The sequence below is a fragment of the Sminthopsis crassicaudata genome, chromosome 2 (genome assembly GCF_048593235.1).
Source record: "Sminthopsis crassicaudata isolate SCR6 chromosome 2, ASM4859323v1, whole genome shotgun sequence".
NCBI lineage: Eukaryota > Metazoa > Chordata > Mammalia > Dasyuromorphia > Dasyuridae > Sminthopsis > Sminthopsis crassicaudata.
Window position 1 is genome coordinate 219,350,155 of NC_133618.1, and position 22,088 is coordinate 219,372,242.

The window sequence follows — 22,088 nt, forward strand, 5'->3', positions numbered from 1 at the left end:
AACTTGACTTGCTTTGCTTTCTATTTTTAAAATGTTGGAGAGGTTGAAGTTGTGGGAGGAAAAAATGGTCTAGTCCTTTTAAAGAAAAGAGAAACAGAATAATACAAAGTACAGAAGAATGTACTTAGGAGTTAAGAAATATGAGGTCAGCTCTCATATTTTTTATTTCTTGTGTGAACCGAGGCAAGTCACTTTTCCTCACTGGCTCTGTTTCCTAATTAATAATGATAAAGAGGAAGAGAATAAAGATAGCTACTGGCATTTTGATATGTTGACTATATTTGTTATGGTTTGCAAAATGCTTTACAAATATCTCACTTTAGTCTCACAATAACACTGGGACATAGGCACTATTATTATTCTCTTTTTATAGATGACAAAATTGAGGCTGATAGAGATTGTGATTTGTTCAGGATTAAGTGTCTGAAACTGGATTTGAACACTGAAAAAATGAAGGGAGATAGATAATCTCTGAAGTCCCTTCTAGCACTGACATTCTATGACACCATGCAAATGTATAGTATAACTCTGTATGGGAACAAAATGCAGATGCAAAGCAAATCTTGAAGCATGGGTCACAGTATCAAATTGCTAACATAGAATATTTAAAATTACTCTACATCACAAAGGTCAAAATTGTGTGTTCAAATCAAATCAAGTGATCATCCAGCATTGCCTGGAAGAACTTCAAGGAAAATGTGTTGACATTGGGAAAGGGACCCCCAAAATTTGGAGTCACAGACCAGTGTTGTGAGGTCTAAAAAATTTTGCAGTCTTAGGGGCAACTAGGTGGCACAGTGGATAGAGCACCAGCCCAGAACATGAATTCAAATCTGACCTCAGCCACTTAACACATCCTAGCTATGTGACCTTGGCAAGTAACTTAATTCCAATTGCCTCAGCAAAAAAAAAAAAAAAAAAAAAAAAAAAAGAATCTGCCGACTTGAACCCATTTCCTACTCAAGAAGAAAGGTTTATTGTAACTGTAATGCCATTACAAGTGGTCTAAATTCCAAGAGAATTTAGTAAAGAAACAAAAGCAAAAGGAACACATTTATCTAGTTCTTCATGTTATAGATATGCTAATTTTATGGCCCAGAGGTAGGACCAAGGAGTGCTCTCTGGAATTTGGTTATCATTGACCAACAGAGAGTAACACTTTTTTTTTTTTTTAAGAATTTATTTTCACAGTATATATGCATGAGTAATTTTTTTATAATATTATCCCTTGTATTCATTTTTCCAAATTATCCCCCCCTCCCTCCATTCCCTCCCCCCGATGACAGGTAACCCCATACATTTTACATGTGTTACAATAAAAACTAGATACAATATATGTGTGTAAATACCACTTTCTTGTTGCACATTAAGCATTAGATTCCGAAGTTATAAGTAACCTGGGTAGATAGACAGTAGTGCTAACAATTTACATTCACTTCCCAGTGTTCCATCTCTGGATGTAGTTATTTCTGTCCATCATTGATCAACTGGAAGTGAGTTGGATATTCTTTATGTTGAAGATATCCACTTCCATCAGAATACATCCTCATACAGCATTGAAGTGTACAGCAATCATCTGGTTCTATTTCACTCAGCATCAGTTGATGTAAGTCTGAGAGTAACATTTTTGACAGATTGTTAGAATAATAGTATGTTTAAGCTGGGAGTGGAGGACCTCTGGTTCAGAGATTCCAAAGCCAAGACTTTAGAATAAGACAGATTGTTACTTATAGATTGTGTGTGGGACTTCTCTGAGGCAGACTCCAAAGACAGCAGTTTTAGAATTACTGATTTATTGTTAGAACAGAAGCCCCCTAAGGTCAGAGGACCTCAAAGTCATTGCTGTCTCCCCTAGAAGCTATATTACATCAAATGAACTTGCCACCTATTAATCAGCCTATTCCATTTATGAATTGTGCCAGTTATTAGAATATTGTTGTTATAGTGGTGATGGTAGTAGTGGTGGTAATAGTAATTCTTCCATACATAAAACCTAAATTTATCTCCTGAAAATTCTGTCACTCCTAGGTTTGCTCATTGAGGACAAGCACAACAAGAATCTGAATATGTTTAGCTCTGGAAAATTGTCACATTCCAACTGCTCTATTTTGGGGGGAAAATGAAAATCGAGTCCCAGGAAGTTTAAGGGACTTCAGTCAGTTCTTGGCAAAGGTAGGGATTATGAGTTCTGCCTCTAAATCCAGTGTTCTAATGCATAACCCTGAGATAAACAATTTACTCAATTCCATTTCCTTATACTGAAAAAGATTGGTGTGGAGCAGAAAGATCTAAGACAATAAAAAGAACCTGAGACCACCCAGAAACAAGAGAGGAAAAGATGAGTAGTACTACATAAAAACAAAACATAACTTTAAATAACAATAGCAACTGATTTTATGTGGTTATTTAAGATCTGCTAAGTGTTTTACATTATTTTATTTGATCTTCATAGTAAAACTGTAAGGTAGATACTACATATATTTTGATCCCAATTTTAACAGGTGAAGAAATTAAAACCCAAAGAGATAACTGTTAAAATCTATTGGATAGGAATGACTTGTATCTGGTTTGATACAACTGGAAAATATCAAAATTGAAATGCAATTAAGTATGCCAGTAAACATTTATTAAATACCTGTTATGTTTCAGGCACTATCCTGGACACACAAGTAAAAGCAAACCAATCCTTGTATTCAAGTAAGATGTTAACCTAAATCTTTCCTGATTTCATGGCCAACATCCTTTTCACTATACTACATTGGCCTCTAAGTATTCAATGGTTGCCTCATTGTTTCTTTTGTTTTAATCATTGTTCTTATCAGACTCTGTGAATGGCATAAGTAAAATTTGTTTTAATAATATATCATCAAAATTTCTGTTACTTCATCGAGGTGGATTGCACATTCAGCTCCTCCATGCAAGTTGATGTTTCTCATATATTATTATGGCTAAAAGAACAGAAGATCCCTAGCGCTAAAATGGCAGATAAATGCCCTGTCCATGGATCCACACAGAAAATTTTCCTAACTCAAGATTACCTAAGTTTGTACTTCATCAGCAGAATTTTTTTTATTTATTTAGAATTTTTTCCACAGTATATATGCATGAGCAATTTTTTTTATAACATTATCCCTTGTATTCATTTTTTCCAAATTATCCCCCTCCCTCCACTCCCTCCCCCCGATGACAGGCAATCCCATATATTTTACATGTGTTACAATATAACCCACATACAATATATGTGTGTAAATACCATTTTCTTGTTGCACATTAAGTATTAGATTCCGAATGTATAAGTAACCTGGGTAGATAGACAATAGTGCTAACAATTTACATTCACTTCCCAGTGTTCTTTCTCTGGGTGTAGTTATTTCTGTCCATCATTGATCAACTGGAAGTGAGTTGGATCTTCTTTATGTTGAAGATATCCACTTCCATCAGAATACCTCTTCATACACCATTGAAGTGTACAGCGATCTTCTGGTTCTATTCATTTCACTCAGCATCAGTTGATGTAAGTCTCTCCAAACCTCTCTGTATTCCTCCTGTTGGTCATTTCTTACAGAGCAATAATATTCCATAACCTTCATATACCATAATTTACCCAACCATTTTCCAATTGATGGACATCCATTCATCTTCCAGTTTCTAGCTACAACAAAAAGAGCTGCCACAAACATTTTGGCACATACAGGTCCCTTTCCATCAGCAGAATTTTTGAAAAATAATAACCGCCCTCTAGATCACAATGAGGTATAAAAGGAGGACTTACATGGATGTTATAAGCTGATATCCAAAATAGTAGTAGTAGTAGTAATAGAAGTAGTCACAGTGATAGTGGTAGTAATAATAATAGCAGCAACAACAGTAGAAGCAGTAATAGTAATAGCTAATTATGTAGAGCCCTAAGGTTTCAAAACACTTTACAAATATATACAACCCTGAGAAGTAGGAACTATTATTAGTCCCATTTTGTAGATGATCTAACTGAGGCAGAAAAGGGTAATTAATTTTAGCATTTTTGCATCAATATTCATTAGGGAAATTGGTCTATAATTTTCTTTCTTTGTTTTCATCCTACCTGGTTTAGGTATCAGTACCATGTCTGTGTCATAAAAAGAATTTTGTAGGAGTCCTTCTTTCCCTATTTTTCAAATAGTTTATGTAGTATTGTAGTCAAATATTCTGTAACTGTTTGGTAAGATTTTTTTCTTAAGGAGTTGATTAATAGCTTGTTCTATTTCTTTTTCTAAAATGGGAATATTAAAGTAATTTATTTCCTCTTCTGTTAATCTGGGCAATCTATATTTTTATAAGTATTCCTCCATTTCACTTAGGTTATCAAATTTACCAATATAAAGTTAGGAAAAAGAACTCCTAATTATTGCTCTAATTTCCTCTTCATTGGTGCAAAGTTCTCCCTTTTTATTTTTTTAAGACTCACAATTTGATTTTCCTCTTTCCTTTTTCTAATCAAATTAACTAAAGACTTATCTGTTTTGTTGGGTTTTTTTTTTAAATAAAACCAACTTTTAGTTTTATTTATTAATTCAATAGACTTGTTTTTATTAATGCCTCCTTTTATTTTTAGAATTTCAAGTTTGGTATTTAATTGGTTTTTATTTTTTAATTTGTTCTTTTTCTAGATTTTTAAATTAAAAACTCAATTCATTGATCTTCTCTTTCTCTATGTCATGCAAGTAAGCATCTAGAGATATAAAATTTACCCTTATTATCACTTTGGCTACATCCCACAAATTTTGGTATATTATCCCATTGTTGTCATTCTCTTGGATGAAATTATTAATATTGTCTATAATTTGCTGTTTCACCCATTCATTCTTTAGGGTGGGATTATTTAATTTCCAATTACTTTGGGTCTATTTTCCCCTGAACTTTTATTGAATGTAATTTTGATTGCATTGTGTTCTGAAAAAAAGAATGCACTTACTATTTCTGCCTTTCTGCATTTGATTTTGAGATCCTTATGTCCTAATATATGGTCAGTTTTTTTTTTAATAGGTTTCATGAACTGCTGAGAATAAAGTGTATTACCTTCTGTTTCCATTCAGTTTTCTCCAAAGACCTTATACTTAACTTTTCTAGTATTCTATTTACCTCCTTAACTTCTTTCTTATTTATTTTGTAGTTCAATTTATCTAGTTCTGAGAGATCAAGGTTGAGATCTCCCACTATTATAGTTTTGCTGTCTATTTCTTCTTGCAGCTCTCTTAATTTGTTCTTTAGGAATTTCCATGCTATATATCACTTGATGCATATGTGTTTAGTAATGATATTGCTTCATTATATATGGTACCTTTTCTCAAGATATAATTTCCTTCCTTCTCTCTTTTAATTAGATTAAATTTTGCTTTTGCTTGATCTGAGATCAGGATTTTTTTTACTTCAACTGAAGCATAATAGATTCTGTTCCAGTTTTTCTCCTTTACTCTGTATGTACCACTCTGATTTTAATGTGTGTCTTGTAAAGAACATATTTTAGGATTCTGGCTTTTAATCTAATCTGCTATCTGCTTCCATTTTATGGGAGAATTCACCCCATTTACATTTACATTTAAAACTACTAATTCTGTATTTCCTGTCCTCTTATATACCCCAAATTTTATTTTTCTCTTTTCTTTTCCCCTTTCCCTCCTACCCAGTATTTAACTCATGAGCACCACTTGTCTCAAGCAGCCCTCCTCCTTTAGAGTTCCTCCCCCTTTCTTATACCTTCCTGATACTATTTCTGCTTTCCTTTCTATTTAGTCTATCCCTTCCCTTTTCCCCTTTCCCCTCCCACTTTTCTATAAGGTGAAAAGTTTCTCTGTGAAACCAAATATATCTAACATTCTCTCTTTGAGCCAAATCTGATGAGAGTAAGATTCACACAATGTTCCTCCCTCTCCTTTTCCCCCTCAATTATAATACATTTTCTTTTCCTCTTCATGAGATATAATTTCTCTCATTTTACCTCCATTTTCCACTTTTCTGGTACAATCCCCTTTCCACCTCTAATTTCTTTGTTATATTAATTATAAATAATTCAAATTATACATGCACTCTCTATGTATACCCATCACAGAAATACAGTTCTCAAGAGTTCTTTTCTTTTTACCTTTCTATGCTTCTCTTGAGGTCTATATTTGGAGGTCAATTTTTTTTAGCTAGGATCTTTTCATCACAAATAAATATAATTCACCTATTTTGTTGAATGTCCATCTTCTTCCCTGAAAGAAAATGCTCAGTTTAGCAGGGTAATTTATTTTTGGCTGCATTTCAAGTTCCTTTGTCTTTTGGAATATCAGATTACAGGCCCTTCTATCCTTTAAGGTGCAAGCTGCTAGGTCCTGAGTAATCCTTAATGTAGCTCCTTGGTATTTAAATTTTTTTCTGGCTGCTTATAATGTTTTTCCTTGGTTTAATAATTCTAAAATTTAGCCACAATATTTCTTGGAGTTTTAATTTTGGGGTCTCTTTCAGGAGGTGGTTGGTGAATTCTTTCAATGGCTATTTTACCTCTGATTCTATGACATTAAGGCAGTTCTCTTTGATTATTTCCTGAAAAATAGTGTTAGGGTGTTTTTTTTCATCATGGTTTTCAGGAAGTCCAATAATCCTTAGATTGTCTTTCCCAGACCTATTTTCCCGGTCAGTTGTTTTTCCAAGTAGGTATTTTATATTTCTTCAATTTTTTTTTCATTTTTTTGGTTTTGTTTGACTGGTTCTTGATATATTCTTGAGTCATTCATTTTCATTTGTTCAGTTCTGATTTTTAGTGAATTATTTTCTTCATTTAATTTTTTTTAGTTATTTTTGTATTTATCCAATTGAGTTTTTAATTGACTTGTTTTGTTCTATGGATTTTTTTAAACAAATTCTGTTCCTTAGGAAGTTATTTTCTTTTTTCCATTTTGTCAAATCTATCTTTTAATGAGTTATATATTTTCTCCATTTCACAAAATCTATTTTGTAGTGAATTTTCTTCAGAATATTTTTGTGTTGCCTTTCCCAAAGTCTCTTGCAAACTTTTCATTTTCTTTCCCCATTTTTCTCTTAGCTTTCATTTAAGATCCTTTTCAATTTCTTCTATGAGAGCCTTGTGTTATGGGGACCAATTAATATCACCCTTTGGGGTTTTAATCTGGAGACAATCTGCTTTTAGTCTTCTAAGGATTTGAAATCTGCCCTTTTTCACCATAAAAACTATCTATGATCAGGGTTCTTTTTGCTTTTTTACTCATTTTTTAAAATTTGAGATCTGCTTTTAGGACAAGGGAGATTGTCCAAGCTTTCTCTTCAGCAGTAGTGGTGCTGGGTTAGTGCTTACTGATTTCTGGTGCTGGGTGGACATGTCCAGGTCCCATGAAATTCTGGTGTTTCAGAGTTCACTATTTACCTTTTGTGTTTGTATTGGATGTTTTATAACTTCTCTGCTGATCTAATGACTTGCAACTAGGGAAGAGTACTCAACACTGCTGTAGATTCCTCTCCATATATTCTCCAGCATGAGAAGCCCTCACCATCCCAGGTTTGCGCTGTCTGTACTGGCATCTATTTTCAGCTTGCTTGCACTTGGCCCACCTCCCTCTGTACCCAATTGATACAGACCTTTTCTGGAGAGCTTCAAAAGTATCTTCTGCTGGTAATTTGTTACACTCCCAATATTCATGAGTTTTTCCAGTACAGAACTAATTCAGAGGCTGGATTTGCTTTTTAGTTTGAGGGAAGTGGGACAAGATCAGAAAGAAATGTATCTTTTCCTCCATCTTGGCTCTGTCCCCACTTATCATTTTTAAAATGTCAGTTTCTTCATCTAAAAATGAAAGGGTTAAAGTAGATATACTCTAATAGCCCTTCCATTTGTAAATCTTAAGTTCAATAAATTAGCATTCAGCAAATGGCTCAGTGGATAAAGCACTACATCTGTAGTCAGTAGGATCAGACTCCAGTCCCTGCCTCGAATACTTATTAAATATGTGACCTTGAAGTCATTTAACTTACTTCTCCCAGCCTCAATTTCTTCATTAGCACAAGGTTGATAGTAATTGCTTTTATTGAAGGAGATACTTTTCAGGTGCTTTGCAAACCTGAAAATCCTATATAAATGGCAGCCATTATTACAATAAAACTGGTCATACTTAGATTTCTTACATTGTAAGATTGCCATAAACCACAAGTTTTTTATAAATTTAAAAATCTGTGGTATTAATTTTCTCCCTCCTCTGTTTCATTTACATTTATATATTTCCTTCTTCCTGTCCATTGGTTTCAAAGAACTGAAGAACTCCAGAGCAGTGCTATGACAGCACTAGTCTAATTATTGATAGATCCTATAGAGAGGACATTGAATATTGAGTAGGGAGGGGTTGTAGAACCCAGACTGAACCTAAAAACTGGAAGATCTCATGCAAAATAGCTAACTAATAAAAGCATTACACACAAGCCTCTGATGTCAGACTCTAGAAAAGCTGGCGAAGGAAGAACAACAACTGTGCACCGGAAGTGTGTAGGCAGCATCTGCTCTTGACTGTCAACAATTCTCAGGACATATTTAGAAATGTCAAGAGAACATTTTGGTAATAGAATAGGCCCAGCTAGTGTAGACTATCCCCTTGATGCTTGGATGGAGAAAATGGTTATTGCAGAAATATGGGTAGGGAGCTGTAGTGTGAATGAGAGACAAAAAGAGAACTGATCTTGGAAATCCTAGAATTGACATTATGACAATACAAAAAGAATGAACAAAGAAAGAAAAGTACATCAATAAATTTTTTAAATATAAATATAAATACATATATACATACTAATATAGATATATACATACTAATACATATATATATATATATATATACACACATACTTATAATTACACCACATGCTATTCCCAAAGTGTCACAATGAAAATGTGAACTACTTCTCAAGATTTTCAGTAGCCCAAACATTCATTGTAGGAAAGGCAGCTCTTAGTAATTATGGTGACAATTTCTTTAAGAACAGTGATAAGAATAATCTATTTCTAGCAAGCAGATTTTACATGAAATGTTTCGCCAACCTCATTTGTAATTAGAAAATATAATCAGCACAAGTATTCTCTCTTGATTCCTCACTTCTACTTTGGTCCATATTTTTGCCAATGAAACCACAAACCAGTCACCTGTGCCCCAAAACTACATGCCAACAAATATAGCTTCAGTTATGGAGTTGTTACACATAGGTGTTTTTAATTCCTTTGGTGTACCTACTGATTTACCCCAAAAACATTTATTTAGAGCAAAGATATCAATAATTTCAAATCTAAAGATATGTTTAAGGCTGTTGTTGTTCATCTTTTACTTCTGAAGTGGACAAATGACATCAAGAGATGATTGCAACAAAGTCATCAATTTCATTCTTTATTCCAGAGCAATTGAAGTCCAATGACAAGACAAAAGTCAAGATAACTGGTCATAACCCAGGATGGAATGTATGACCTTGGCATCTTTGATATCTCATCAAGCTCTAAACACTCTAAACAGCTGCCTTTATGGCTGCTGAAACAAATTGTTCTCATATGCTAATTCCTTTTGGGGAAAGTTGTCATATGCTTGGCTTAAAAATCCCCTCACTCACCAATGGTTTTGAGGCCCCTCAGTTACTCTCAATCTAGTTTGCCCAGAGGGATATAGCATCTGTTCATTCTGTAGCTTCTTGGAATCACAGATGATATCACTATGCTGAAAAAAAAAAAAACAATTAAGAAGCCTCTTGATTGAGGTGACAAAGGACTTGTAAGTGTAAAAGCTGACTCGAAGATTAACATATATATATATGTATATGTATATATATATATATATATATATATATATATATATATATATATATATATATATATATATATATATATATATATATATATATGTATAAACTAATATCATGGCATTCTGTCCCACCATATTCTGGCAAATAGAGGGAGAAGAAATAAAAGCAGTATCAGATTTCATATTCATCAAAGATCATTGCAGGTGGTGACTGCGGCAATGAAATAGACATTTGTTCCTTGGAAATAAAGTTACGGCAAATCTGGATAGCATACTAAAAAACAGAAACATCACATTGCTGACAAAGGTCCATATACTAAAAGGTATGGTTTTTCCAGTAGTAATGTGTAGTTGGGTGGTTGATATGACTGTGATAATTGAACTATAAAGAAATTTGAGTGCTAAAGAATAAATTATGATATGGAAGACCTTTGAAAGTTCCTTGGACAGCAAGGAAATCAATACTTAAAGAAATAAACTCTGACTATTCATTGGAAGTACAAATACTGAAGCTAAAGTTTAAATACTTTGGCCATATATATAATGAGAATACAATGCTCATTGGAAAAGATTTTGATGATGGAAAAGATTGCTGGCAAAAGGAGAAGGATGAAAGAGGGCAAGTTATAGTGTCACAGAAGCAATGAACATTATTAGTTTGGACAGACTTCAGGAGATAATAAGGGATAGAATGGCTTTGTATAGTATAGTCTATGAGATCACAAAGAGTTAGATATAACTTAATGATGGAACAACAATAGCAATAATTATATGTCAATTAATTCATTCATTTTCATTAATTTTAATGAATATCTCATCAGTTTAGAGATGTTTAGCCTATAATCCTTAATGGGATTGGTGAAAATTAAGTCTTAATAGGAGAAAAAGGACTCACAGCAAATGTGAAGTAAATCACTTCCCTCCCCATACATTCACTATTTGCCTTTTGTGTTTGTGTTGGATGTTTTATAACTTTTCTGCTAATCTACTTACTTGCAACCAGGGCAGAGTACTCAACTCTCCAGTAGATTCTGCCCCACATATTCTTTAGCATGAGGAGCCCTCACCACCCCAGATCTGTGCTGCCTGCACTGACATCTATTCTTGGCCTGCTTGCACTTGACCCACCTCCCTCTGTGCCTGATTGATACAGACCTTTTCTGGAGAGCTTCAAAATTATCTTATCTTTATCTTTATTTACTTATAAATATAATTATATATAATATACATATGTATGTATAAACATTTATGAGAACCCCTGGCTGAATGGGATAGTAGTGAATATACTACCAATTGGTTTTAAATTATGATTAATATATCATGGCTTATTGAAGGGCTTATTTAGACTAGAGTCAATCTTGAAAGTTTCTTGACAATTAATGATTTTTGTGGTTAAATTTGATCCAACTCAGAATAAAGAGCCCAAACTACATGAATTTAATTGTTCTTTTTTTCCCCTAAATTTCCCTGTAGGATACTAATTTCTCTTATAAGTATCATTGCTGACAATGAATGAATGAATAAAAAAGCATTTATTTAGCCCTCAGATAACAAATTAATAATTATTATGTGCTTACTATACATATAATAGTGTTATAAGTGCTGGGAATACAAAGGAAGGCAAAACTTTTGTCCAGGCTCTCTGAAAGATAATATTTCAATATGAAAACTAATATGTAAGTAACTAACTACCTAACTCTCTCTTTATACACACACACACACACACACACACACACACACACACACACACATCTCCAAGATGCAAACAGTAGGTGGAAAGCTATCTTATAAGGAATATATGAACTAAAGAGGGAGGAAAAGGAATGATTGTCAGAAAAGACCTCCTACAAAAGTTGAAATTGGAATGAAATATTGAAAGAAACCAAGGAAGCCAAGACTGAAGGACAATGAGTGAAAAGTGATAGAAATGGAGCATCATATGTAAGGAAAAACAAGCAGGTCAGTAGAGTACATGGAAGGAAAGTTTGGAAATGTAGGAAGGAACAGGGTTATTAAATAAGTTAAATGCCAAACAAAGAACTTTACATTTGATCCTAAAATTAATAGGGAGCAACTGGGTTTATTGAAGGGAATTGGATGAGTAGAGTTGCACTTTTCACCTGAGTGAACATAATTTAAAGTAGGATAAGACTTTTGGCAGGGAAACCAATACAAAGGCTATTGCCATACTCCAGGGAAAGAGATAATGAGAACTAGATAGTGGCTATGTGAATGGAAACAAGAGGTTCATATGTGAGAGATATTGTGAAAGTGAAATTGAAAAGATAAACCAACAGATTGATGTATGGAGTAACTGTGATTTAAAAGTTGAAGACACTTTGTTTATGACTTAGGGATTGGGACAATGATGGGATAATAATTTAATAAGATGAAATGATTTAGAGAAAAGATGACAGTTCTATTTTGAATTTGAGTTCTATGTTGAGTTGGAATGTAAATGGAACATCCAGCTCTATTTGTGCAAATTATAGGTAGTATTGTGTTACTAAGAGCTCAGGAGAGAGGTTAGGCTTGGATATATAGATTTGAGAATCATTGGTTTAGAGGTTACAATTGAATCCATGAGAACTGATGAGATCCACCAAATGAGATAGCAGAAAAGTCTCTTCAAAAAGAGAGACTTAGGGAAACCCAAAATTAGTAAATATATCATGGGTTAAGATCTAGTAAAGATCACTCAAAAAAATCTTCTGAGCAAGTCAAAGGTCAACTAGGAAAAAAACTTTCTGATGAAAATGAAAGAAGAGAGTGATTGAACTGCAAAATAAATGGAAAAGTGTGGACATAGAACAGGTCCAACACTGATTCAGATGACAATATCTAGAAATCTTTAGATTACATCAGTGTATCAGGTGGCAGTGCTGGAGGTCTGTAAATCAGAGCTGAAAGATCTTAAGATGAAGTTATTGAGAATAAAGCAAGGTTTAATAATCATTTGTTTCACCTGAAGTTGGGGTTGCCCATCTCATTTCATTTATATGAACAGTTCAATAAGATTTCTTGGAAGGCTATCAAAGGAAAGGATATAGGTAGAAAACAGAGGAAAAGCCACCTCTTATAGTTGCAGGTATTCCTATCTCTTAGAGATAGGAATCTATCTAGATTCATCTCATCTAGAATGAGCTCTGGATAGCTTGGGACTTGAGGAAGGTGTGTGAAAAACATCAGTCTTTCTTTTATGTAAAGGATATTCACCAGGGGTTAGATAAAGAAGTTTGGGTTTACTAAAAGATTTTTGCTTCCAATTGATATATTTAGAGTTCTTGCTTTATGTTAAAAAGGATACAATATGGAAAGAATGAGAGGAGAGTCAAAGGACCTTGGTCCTTGTCCCACCACTGTCACTTGCAAACTGTATGACCTGGTCATTATGTAATCTTTTTAAGCATCAGTTCACTCATCTATAAAATGAGATGTTTGGACGAGAAGCACAACAAGGTCTCATGCAATCATAGCTCAATATTGTCAAGGTACTATATTAGTAGCGTGCAGTTTGCTCAGCAATTACTCCATATTTGGAAAGAGGTCACAGTAAGGAGGGTAACTTGGGACCTTGGAGACTTGCATTATAAACAATTTTGGAAAGTGACTGGGTATATGCTAAGTGACCTGAATGCTGTCTCAGGAGCTCAGGGAGCTCTCACAAGAGAATACCACTTTTGAGCATATACACTGAGGCCACACAGAATCATTGAACCAATTCTCTAATTAAGAAAACACTTAGACTTGTCAGCAACTACGAACGCCTTCTGTCCTAGGTTTGAGCTGTAGAAACGATAGTCTATGAGCCCTCAAGGACAACTCATCAATAGAACTGTTAAAATCCTGGCATATTTTGTGTTTTTGGTCAGGACAATGTGTGTAGGAGAAATGGGTAGTTTCATGTTAATGATGTTTAAATTAAGCATTCATAGACTTAAATAAGGATATATTATCTGCAGAAAGAAATACCAAAATGTTTGTGAAACAGAAGTCTTTTAGCCCAAAGGGACATATCATTTTCATATTTTATAATTGAAAGCATTTTGGCGATTTTGTGTTTTTGCGGCAATCAGTTCACATTATGAGAACAGGGCAGTATAATTATGGAAATTAAGTACAGATTTCAGCTGAATGAACTCATCAGATGGAATTACAGCCTTCCTAGATGGGGTGTCTGGCTTTATGTCAGCTAATTTGCATAAAGCATTTAGCTTAATGAGAAGTAAACAATAAGGCTGCAGCATGTATTCACCCACGGGGGTTGAGTTGACACATTAGAGACATGAGGTGGTTGTGTTTAAAGACAAAAGGCAGTCTTTAAGAGCAGGTTTTCTGCACAAAGGGGAGCCTCATCCTCAAGGAGGGTTATTTTACACTATCTACAGTGTGGCTCCATGGAGGAATGTTTCGACTTTACCTTCTTTCATCTGACTGCAAACCTAAGCAGATGTGAGCTGGTTTCTCTGTCCAGTGGATTGTGTGACTATACGTTTTTTTTAATGGCGCTGGAATGCCTAAAACCTGTGGAATTGCTTATTCTAATCTCTTATTCTCTTCTTATTTAGTCACAAACTATGAGTCTCATTTTTCTTTATCCCTATGAAAAGGTGGTTACCTAGTTCTTAGACAGTGATAAGGAAATGATAAGGAAACTTCTGGGACATACTGCCCAAATCCATGGAACACTGAAATCTCACTCCAAGCTCCAGAGAACACTGTATATACCAGAAGATGGGAGTGATAAGAGTGCTTTAAATTCAAAGGATATAGAGAAACCAGTAATAGCTTGGATAAAACAAAAAGGCTCACATGGTCCAGCTTAAAAGGGAGAATCAATGTCAAAACAGCTGCTGTGAATCTCTTGGCTATTTACCAGAGGATTCATGATGTTTTGCTATACTAACATTTTGACATCATTCCTTCATATTACAGACAATGCCTTAAATAATATTAGTATGATACCTGTTCCCACCTATCTTGTACTTGGAGACCTCTAGGGTTTATTTAGCAGTGGAATGATATGGTCAGCTCTTTATTTAGTAACATTTAGAAGTTAGAGACAGGAAAGGTATAGCTTTAATCTAAGGTAGTGGAGTAGAGTGGACAAGGCAAAGAAAAACTGAGTTCAAATTCAGTCTCAAATGTTCATTAACTGTATGGTTAAGACCTAATTACTTCAATTCTGCTTGCCTCAGTTTTCTTAACTGTAAAATGGTGATAATAACATCATGTATTCCATAGAATTACTGTGAGGATTAAATGAGATAAAACTTGTAAGATGCTTAGCTGACACATAGTAGCTGCCATGCAAATGCTTTTTCCCTTGCATTACAATTATAGAAAGCTAATTAACAAAGGAGAGGAAAGAGAAATGGTAAAGAGCCAGGGCTTTGAGCCTGGACTACAAAAGAGTTGGGAAGGGGGAAAAGGAAATTGAAATGAATCTCTATTTTTTCCTAAAGAAAATGGAAATAAGGAATCAAAGGATCAAAGATCTAGATACAGTGATCCTCAAAGTTTTTAAATAGTGTTGGAGGGCCGGACAAAAACTCACACTCTGTCTCTGCCCCTCAGCCCATTTGCCATAACCTGGCGGGCTGCATAAATGTCCTCACAGTGGGCAGCATCTGGCCTGCGGACTGTAGTTTGAGAACCCCTGAATTCTAGAACTATAATCAACCCCAGATGTCATTTCATCTAGCCCTTAATCTTGTCGTTGTTGTTGCTTGTTGAGTCATTCAATTATGTCTGACTCTTCATGATCCCATGGAACATAACAGGACTTTCTATCCTTCTCTGTCTCTCAAAATCTATCCAATGTCATATTCTTTTCTTCCATAAAGCTATCCATCTCATCTTCTATGCTTTTGTTTTAAATCTTTCCCACATCAAGGTATTTTCCAATGAATATTGTCTTCAGACTATGTGGCCAAAGTATTTTAGCTTCAATTTCAGTATTCTAATGAATAGTCTGAATTAATTTCTTTAAATCTTCACTGATTTAATCTCTATGCTGTGTAAGGGACTCACAAGTATTTTCTAGCACCACAATTCAAAAGCATTGATTCTGTGGTCCTCAGCTTTTCTTATAAGTCCAACTCTTTCAACTATACATTGCTACTAAAAAAGCCATGGCTTTGGCTATATAGAGCTCTGTTGGCAAAGTGATATGTCTGTTTGTTTAGTATGCTGAGCAGACTTACCATTGCTTTCCTTACAATGAACAAGTGTCTTTTAATTTCATACTGCAATGACTGTCTGCATTGATCTTTGAGCCCAAGTACATAAAATCCAATACTGCTTCCATTTCTTCTCTCTCTATTTTTCAGGAAGTATTGTTTTTTGGCTTGTTTTTATATTAAGCTTCAAACCAACTTATAATTGCCTCTTTCGCGCTCATCACGAGACTTCTTAATAATTTTTTTTTTTACTTTCTACCCAGAGAGGATTGCCTTCAAAAATGATATTTCTTGTTTTTGATTCATTCAGTTTTACATTTTGCATGATGTACTTTGCAAATAAGTTCAATAAATAAGGTGACAATATATAGCCTTGTCATATTACTTTTTAAATCTAAACCAATCAGCTGTTCTGAATTAAGTTCTAACTATTGCTTCTTGGCCAACATACATGTTCCTCAGGAAACAAGTGAGGTGATCTATTACTCCTTTCTCTTTGAGGATTTGCCATATATCTTATGATCCACACAGACAAGGGCTTTAATGTAACCAATGAAGCAAAAGCAGATTTGTTTCTCTGGAACTTTGTTTTCTCCAAAGCCAGCAAATGTTGGCAATTTGGTCTCTAGTTCCTCTGCCTTTCTGAAACTAGCCTTCGCTTTTGATAATTTTCAGTTCACATATTGCTGAAACCTAGATTATAGAATATAAAGCACAATTTCATCAGAGTATGAAATGAATACAACTACTCAGCAATTTAAACATTTTGGGGTATTCCCTTTCTTTATAATTGGGTCATACACCGATCTTTTCCAATCCATTGGCTACTATTGAGTCTTACAAATTTGCTGGCACACTAAAGGCATCAATTAAACATCATCTTTTAGAATTTTAAATAACTCAACTGAATAGCCTTATTGTTACCAATGTTTCCTAAGTCCCAGTTGATTTCATTCTATAGGATGTGTGGTTCTAGATCAGTAATCATTGTGGTTATTGGTGCTATTACAATCTTTCTTGCATAGTTCTGTATATTCTTGCCCGATTTTTAAAAATCTCTTCTATTTCTAAGTTTCTACTTTCTTTTCCCTTTTTTTCATGTTCATTTTTATGTGAAACATTTCATTAAAATATCAACTTTTAAAAAAGATTTGTCTTTTGCATTCTATTGCTTTGCATTGCTCATTTAAGAAAACATTCTCATCTCTCTTTACTCCTCTCAAAAATTCTGCCTTCAGTTGGGTCTATCTTTTTCTTTTATTTTTTCCCTTTCCCTTTTCTTCTTTCATCAGCTGTTCTCTGTTTTTCATTCTTGAAGTGGACTATGTCAGGAGGTGATGTTATAGCACTCAACTGAATTAGATTTAAGTGAGGGAGGGGTTTGTAAAACCAACAGTCTCAATTTCTCCTCCAGTGGCAAGATATAAATCAGGACAACTAAAGAGGGCTCTGGAAGCAGTTGGAGACCCTTTTTAAACTAAGATCTTTCCCAGTTCTCAGTTTGACTAAGGCAACACCCATACTGTAATTTAAGACTAGATGGAAAATGAGGCAAAAAATGACCTCTTTTACCTAGTCAAAAAAAAAAAAAAAATCAATCATGTAGGGGAAGACTCTCATGGTTTTGCCAAAACAGAAACAATTGCTGTTTACACTCATTCTGAGCCATCCTGCCCAAAACATTATCCAGTAAAGCTTGGGTTGAGATCTATTGTTGACTAATCAATGAGAGCCAGAGTTATTTGAGTTTAAGGCATGGTCCTTAAAAAATTAATCTAATTTTTATATCGACCATCTGATTATGTCCATGTGTAGTCACATTTTGGATTCTTGAAAAAAGAATATTTGCTATGATCAGCATTATCTTGACAAAACTCTCAATCTCTGACCTACTTCATTTTGCATTCCAATGCCAAACTTGACTATTATATTAACTATCTTGATTTCCTACTTTAGTATTCTAATCTTCTATTATTTATATATATATATATATATATATATATATATATATATATATATATATATATATATATATATATATATATATGAATGATATCTTATATGGGTATTATTACTTGAAAATATTCTAAGACTGCAGGTGGAGCCAAAGGAGATGGAGTAAAGGCAGGAAATCACCCAACTTCTTCCCAACCTCACTCTAGATTTCTTTGAATAATGACTAAATAATTTTTAGAGCATCAGAATGCCCAAAAGATGGGATAGAATATTTTCTAGCCAAAGGCAACTTAGAAGCTCAGCAGAAATGGTCTGTGACACCAAGGTGGGAGTCTAGCATGCAGTCCCAGTGCAGTGTGGGCCAGCATAACCCCAGATCCAGCCTCAGACCAGGACCAGGCCCAACCTCTGAATGAGTAGCAATACTGGTGGCTTCTCAGCCCAGAGCAACCAAAGAGGACCTGAAAGATCAGCAGAAAAGGTTTGTGGAACCAGAGTGGGAACCCAATGTGCAATGCCAGTGCAGGTCTGGCCAAGCCCCACCTACTGCCTGTGGCAATAGAGTGGGAATCTGGTGTGCAATCCTAGCACAACCCAGCCAACAGAACATCAGCCCCAGATAGCACTCTATATATTACAGCTATGGAGACATATCTAATAGCTTCAGGGCAGAAAAAGAGTCCTTGTAATCAGAATCCTAGAAAGATTTCTGAAAACAGCTGCACAAAGACCCTGAAGTTTAGAAGCATGCAGTGTCCATCCTGAAAACAGAGCCCCACTTTAAGAAAAAAAGTTAAAAGCTGAATAATTGGCTAGGAAAATGAGCAGAAAATAAAAAAGTTTCTGACCACTGAAAGTTATTTTTGTGACAAGGAAGATCAAAACACATACTCAAAAGATGACAAAGTTAAACTTCCTATATACAAATCCTCCAAGAAAAATAAGAATCGGGCTAAGGCCATGGAAGAGCTCAAAAAGGGCTTTGAGAATCAAGTAAGAGAGATAGAGGAAAAATTAGGGAAAGAATTAAAAGAACTATAAAAGGAAATACAAAAAGCTAATAAGGCAAAGAATGCCTTAAAAAGCAAAACTGGTCAATTGGGAAAGATATAAAAGCTCACTGAGGAAAATAATTCCTTAAAAAATAGAACTGAGCAAAGGGAAGCTAATGACTTTGGGAGAAATCAAGAAACAATAAAGAAAAAAATTAAAAATGGAAAAAAATAGGGAAAAATGAACTTTTTCATTGAAAAAAAAAAACTGACCTGGAAAATAGCAGGAGAGATCATTTTAAAATTAGTGGTGCACCTGAAAGCCATAACTTAAAAAAGAGCCTGTATTTCATCTTTCAAGAAATTATCAAGGAAAACTTTTCTGATATTCTAGATCCAGAGGATAAAATAGAAATCGAAAGAATCTACCAATCATCTCCTGAAAGAGATCCAAAACAAAAACTCCCAAAAATATTATAGCCAAATTCTGGAACTCCCAGGTAAAAAAGAAAATGTTGCATGAATCCATAAAGAAACAATTCAAATATAATGGAGCCACCAACCTAGCATATATATATATATATACATACATACATATATATATATATATATATACATATATATATATATATGTATGTATGTATATATATATGTATGTATATATATACATATATATGCATATATATATATATAAAACCTTCATAATATAACTCTTAAACACAATTTAATGAAACAGAAAGTGTCCAAGCATTCATGATGAAAAGACCAGAGCTGAAAAGAAAATTTGATGTTCAAATATAGGACGATGCTGGAGAAGCATGAGGAGGTAATCAGGTAAGTAATATCATAAGAAACTTAATAAGTTCCTTAACAAGATAAACTTTAGTAAGGTTTATCTGTTTATATTCCTACATGGGAGGATGATACTTATAAGTTATTGGAACAGTCTTATTGTTTTGGTAATTAGAAAGAGTATATATAAACAGAGAGCATGGATGTGAGTTGAATATGAAGGATAAGCAAAAGCTATTACAGTTTAGGGGAAGAGGAGAAGGAGAGAATGAGTGAGTGAATCTTACTCTCATCAGTGTTGGCTCAAATATGAAATAACATACATATTCAGTAGAAATCTATCTTACCCTGCAGGAAAATAGAACAGGAATGGGATTTAGGAAGCGGAGAAGGTGATAAAAGAGAGGGCATATTGGGGGAGGCAGTTCTCAATAGTAAGACACTTGAGGAGGGATGGGTGAAAAGAGAGAGAGAATAAATGGGGGGAATACAATTAACAATAATAATTGTAAAAAAAATCAAAGCAAGTTTCTCTGATAAGACCTCATTACTCAAACACAGAGGGAATAGTTAAATTTATTTAAAAAAAATCATACCCCAATTGATAAATGATCGAAAGATATGATCTATGTCCAAAAACAACAAATTCATGCATATTCTTTGACCTAACTATACCACTACTAGGCATGAATCAAAAGACATTTGGAAAAAACAGAAAAGAATAAAACTGGAAAATGACCTCTGTGTATAAAAATATTCATAATAGCTTTCTTCTCAAAAGAAAACAAAAATTAGAAACTGAGGAGATGACATCAATTGGAGAATAGCTCAATAAACTGTAGTATGTGTTTGTGATGGAATATTATTGTTTTCTGGGAAATGATGAGCGGGATACTCTCAGAAAAAAAAAATTGGAAAGCCCTCCAAGAACAAAGGGAAATATACTAGTCTATAAAAAAAAAAGCAAGGTTTTGAGATGACTAGCTGTAAATGACTTTGTTATTCTCAGTAGTACAATCATCTACAATCACTCTGAAGGACTTATAATGAAAAATCCTATCGAGATTGTGAAGGAATGATTGTGTCTGAATACAGATTAAAGCATTCTCTATTTCTTTCTTTTTAATTTAATTTTTCTTGAGAGTTTTTATTTTTATTAGGTTGAGCCTATTTTTTCTTTCACAACTTGATTATTAAGAAAATGTTCTGCATAACTTTACATGTGGTTTCTTAATTGTGTGTGTGGATAAGGGAGAACCTAGAACTCAAAAATCTTAAAAATAAATGTAAAAAAGAATTGTTTTGAATGTAACTGGGAAAAAAATTAAATAAATAAATATTTTTTTAAAAAGAAAAAGAAAACATTCTAGGACTTTATAGAACTGATCAACTTTGTAATCAATGATTTAATATTTATAGACTTCTATTGCTGTAATATTGAATTGTGTGCCTTGCATTTAAATAGATATTCTGCCATTTTTGAGATCATACACTTTTTTCATCCCTTTATTGATTATTGTATGCCTAGCACATAGTAAATGCTTAATAAGTATTTGCTGATTATTTAGTCAATAAATATTTAATGATTTATTTTTAAAGGGGTAATTCAGTGAAGAGGGAAAACAAACAAAAAATACAACCATGAATGTAAAAGTGTGAATTTATTCATAATTTAGAAAAAGGTGGCAGAAAAAAATTATTTGATCCTAGTGTCCTCTAATCCCCTCCCCGAAATAGTCACACTTGGCCAATAATACACTTAACATTAATCTGAAATGTTCCTGGCATAGACATTCAAAATCTTCCCTGCCAATTAAAGGATTCAGGCAAAAAAAAAAAAAAAAAAGCCAAACATCCATATTCCAATAAAGGAATGTGAATTGTCTTAGTGTTCTCAATGTGATTAGATATTAAGAAATATTTATTGACACTTTTGGAATTTGTATCACTACCACTACCCTTTAAAAAAAATCTTTTGACAATAATGCAGAGGCATTTTTCACTCCAGTTTTAAAACATCAATGAGAAATCAAAGAAACCATTTTTAATGGAATCCTTACCACTGAGTGGTAATTGATCAATAGCGCCAGAGGCTTATCACTGTTCTCACCAAAAGAAGGTCTTAGTTGAGGCTTCTAAAGGATAATTTTGTTTTCATTGATTGGTGACCTTTTCAATAAAATCTAGCTCCAGCTTAGTGATTTTTTAGCAAAATGGCAAAGAATAAATTGTAGATGAGGTAAAAACTAGCATCAGATGAGAAACCTTTTTTTGTTCCTTTTTCAATTATGTTCTAGAAGAAACTAGTAGAATTAACTTTTATCTTTGTGAATAGTCACAATTTATGAAGACATTGAATTTTATGT

General features: G+C 33.8%; 1 long non-coding RNA gene across 1 annotated transcript in view; it reads right to left on the reverse strand.

Moving 5' to 3' along the window:
- Positions 1–8,523: 8,523 nt before the first annotated feature.
- Positions 8,524–22,088, reverse strand: part of LOC141553357 (uncharacterized) — a 31,796-nt gene continuing 18,231 nt past the window's right edge. The window contains exons 2-3 of the long non-coding RNA XR_012485421.1: positions 9,613–9,716; positions 8,524–8,709 (exon numbers count right to left, since the gene is read on the reverse strand). This is a non-coding gene — a long non-coding RNA (uncharacterized LOC141553357). The remainder of the gene's footprint in view (positions 8,710–9,612; positions 9,717–22,088) is intronic.